Source organism: Ursus americanus, chromosome 6 (genome assembly GCF_024610735.1).
Source record: "Ursus americanus isolate L20-20 chromosome 6, mUrsAme1.1.p, whole genome shotgun sequence".
Taxonomy (NCBI): Eukaryota; Metazoa; Chordata; class Mammalia; order Carnivora; family Ursidae; genus Ursus; species Ursus americanus.
In genome coordinates, this window is record NC_142132.1 from 65,295,341 (window position 1) to 65,297,840 (window position 2,500).

The following is a 2,500-nucleotide window of genomic DNA, read 5'->3' on the forward strand; positions in this document are numbered from 1 at the left end:
GTGTGTGTGTGTGTGTGTGTGTGTGTGTGTGTGTGTGTGTCTGTGTGTCTCTGTGTGTGTGTGTGTGTCTGTGTGTGTGACAGAGAGAAAGAGAGAGAGAGATTAGATTATCCAACACACAGACCCTCTCACACCCCAGCACAGACACGCAGACCCCGACCCGGATGCGGACGGGGACAGGGACAGGGACAGAGACCCAGGTGCACACAGGTGACACACACCCACACACAGGGACACACAGGATGCTGTGTGGGCGCGGCAGCTAGCCCACGGGAGGGCGGTCGCGCTTGGGCGCGCTTTGGGCAAGGCGGCCGCGCCCTGGAGCTGCCATAGGAGCCCTCCCTCGGAGCCCGAGGACTTGCAGCCCAGGTGGCGGGAATCCCGATGGGCGGCCATTCCTGCCCAGCACCCCTCTGGCGTGGGGGCGTGCGAGGCATTCTTTCTTTTGCCCCGTCCTTTATTTTCTGGTGGCCCTTGTGGCCGTGGTGCGGGGCGCCCCGGGGTCTCGCTGAGGGAGCGAGCCTCGCTGTTCCGCTGAGACGGGGCGCGGAGTCGGGTGCCCACGGGGCCTGAGGCCCCGGGCGGTTGGCCATCTCGTGTCCTGTGCGCACGGAGCACGGACGCCCGGGCCCAGGGGCAAAGGGACGGTGACCGGTGCGAAGGAGGGCCATGCCCTTCTGGCGGGAGCGCAGCCCAGGGCTGGTGGGGAGAAGGTGTAGGCGGGCCCAGGCAGGAGGCGGGGCCGGCAGGCGGTTGGCCCGGGGCGCTGCGGTGGGCGGGCGGCCCAAGCGAACTGCTAGGGGCTCGGGAGAGGAGAGGGCCCGGAGGCAGGGAGGAGGCCGAGAACCCAGGGAGCGCACGCCTGCAGAGGCGGGGTCACGGCCCGCCCGGGGCTCCCGCGGTTCCTCTCGCCCGGGCCGCTTTCCCTCCACCCCCCTCCGCCGCCTCCGCCTCCGCTCGCGCCGCCCCCTGAGCGCCCACCGCCCTGCACACCAGCCCCCAGCCCGCACCCCGGGATAGGCTGTGGGCGTTCCTGGGGCTTGGAGGTGGAAGGGCTGGGCTGTGGGCGCCTGGCTGTGCCACGGGCACCCGCAGAGGGCCAGGGTTCCGCGTTGCGCTGCGCGTGTGGCGTGTGGCGTGTGGCGAGCGGGTCGGGCCCACCACGCATGGCCTGTGGTGAGGTGGGGGCACGTGGGGTTTGAATGGAGCCGGGTTGGGCAAGGTTGGGGGGGCGGGCCGCTGGCGGCAGAGGGAGTGGAAGGGAGGGCGAAGGGCAAGGAAAGGAAAAGAAAAGGAGAAAAGCCTACAGCACCCGGTATTCCCAGGCGGTCTCCCATCCAAGTACTAACCAGGCCCGACCCTGCTTAGCTTCCGAGATCAGACGAGATCGGGCGCGTTCAGGGTGGTATGGCCGTAGACGCCTGTGGCTGCCGCTCGGTGCCCCAAGAGCCTGCTCCGCCCCTCCCAGCCCCAGCCCCAGCCCCAGCCCCAGCCCCAGCCCAGCCCCTGCCGAGCGATTGTCAGCCCTCCTCGCCTGGCCTGTGCCTGGTGCCTGCCTGCCTGCCTGCCTGCCTGCCTGCCAGCACGCCCAGGGGACAAGATGCCTCCGGCACCCTGGAGCCGCGGAAGTCCGCGCGCTCTCCCGTCCCGGGACTCTCCTGCCGCGCCGCCGCTTGGCTCCCGGGATGGCAACGGGGTGGGTCGGGGCGCCGGGGGCGAGGCCCGAGGTGTTCTCAGAGCGCCCCCAACCCCCCCGCCCTCCGCGGGGAGCACAACCCGCCCACTGGCCTTTCCTCCTCTCCCCGCCGCCGGGCTCAAAGCCCACCGGAAGCCTCGGGCGCCACCACAGACCATCATCACCATCCCAACCCCGTGGCCCTTCCTCCGCCACCCTTCCCCTCCCCACCCAGCGACACCAGGACCTGATCGAGAGACACCAGGGGCCGGCTCGCAATACGCAGACACACAGACACACAGGGAAAGACAGAGAGACACGGAGTGGGGGAACACTTAGGGGACACACTGGACGGGAGAGACGGGGAGGGACAGAGTGTGTGTGTGTGTGTCTGTGTGTCTCTGTGTGTGTGTGTGTGTGTGTGTCTGTGTGTGTGACAGAGAGAAAGAGAGAGAGAGATTAGATTATCCAACACACAGACCCTCTCACACCCCAGCACAGACACGCAGACCCCGACCCGGATGCGGACGGGGACAGGGACAGGGACAGAGACCCAGGTGCACACAGGTGACACACACCCACACACAGGGACACACAGGACGCTGTGTGGGCGCGGCAGCTAGCCCACGGGAGGGCGGTCGCGCTTGGGCGCGCTTTGGGCAAGGCGGCCGCGCCCTGGAGCTGCCATAGGAGCCCTCCCTCGGAGCCCGAGGACTTGCAGCCCAGGTGGCGGGAATCCCGATGGGCGGCCATTCCTGCCCAGCACCCCTCTGGCGTGGGGGCGTGCGAGGCATTCTTTCTTTTGCCCCGTCCTTTATTTTCTGG

The 2,500-nt window shown here is 68.6% G+C and overlaps 1 non-coding gene across 1 annotated transcript; it reads right to left on the bottom strand.

The window, feature by feature from the left end:
* Positions 1-1,300: 1,300 nt before the first annotated feature.
* On the bottom strand, positions 1,301-1,419 carry LOC148109921 (5S ribosomal RNA). Its single transcript, XR_015724973.1, has one exon. It is a non-coding gene; the product is annotated as a 5S ribosomal RNA (ribosomal RNA).
* Between the last annotated feature and the right edge of the window lie 1,081 nt (positions 1,420-2,500).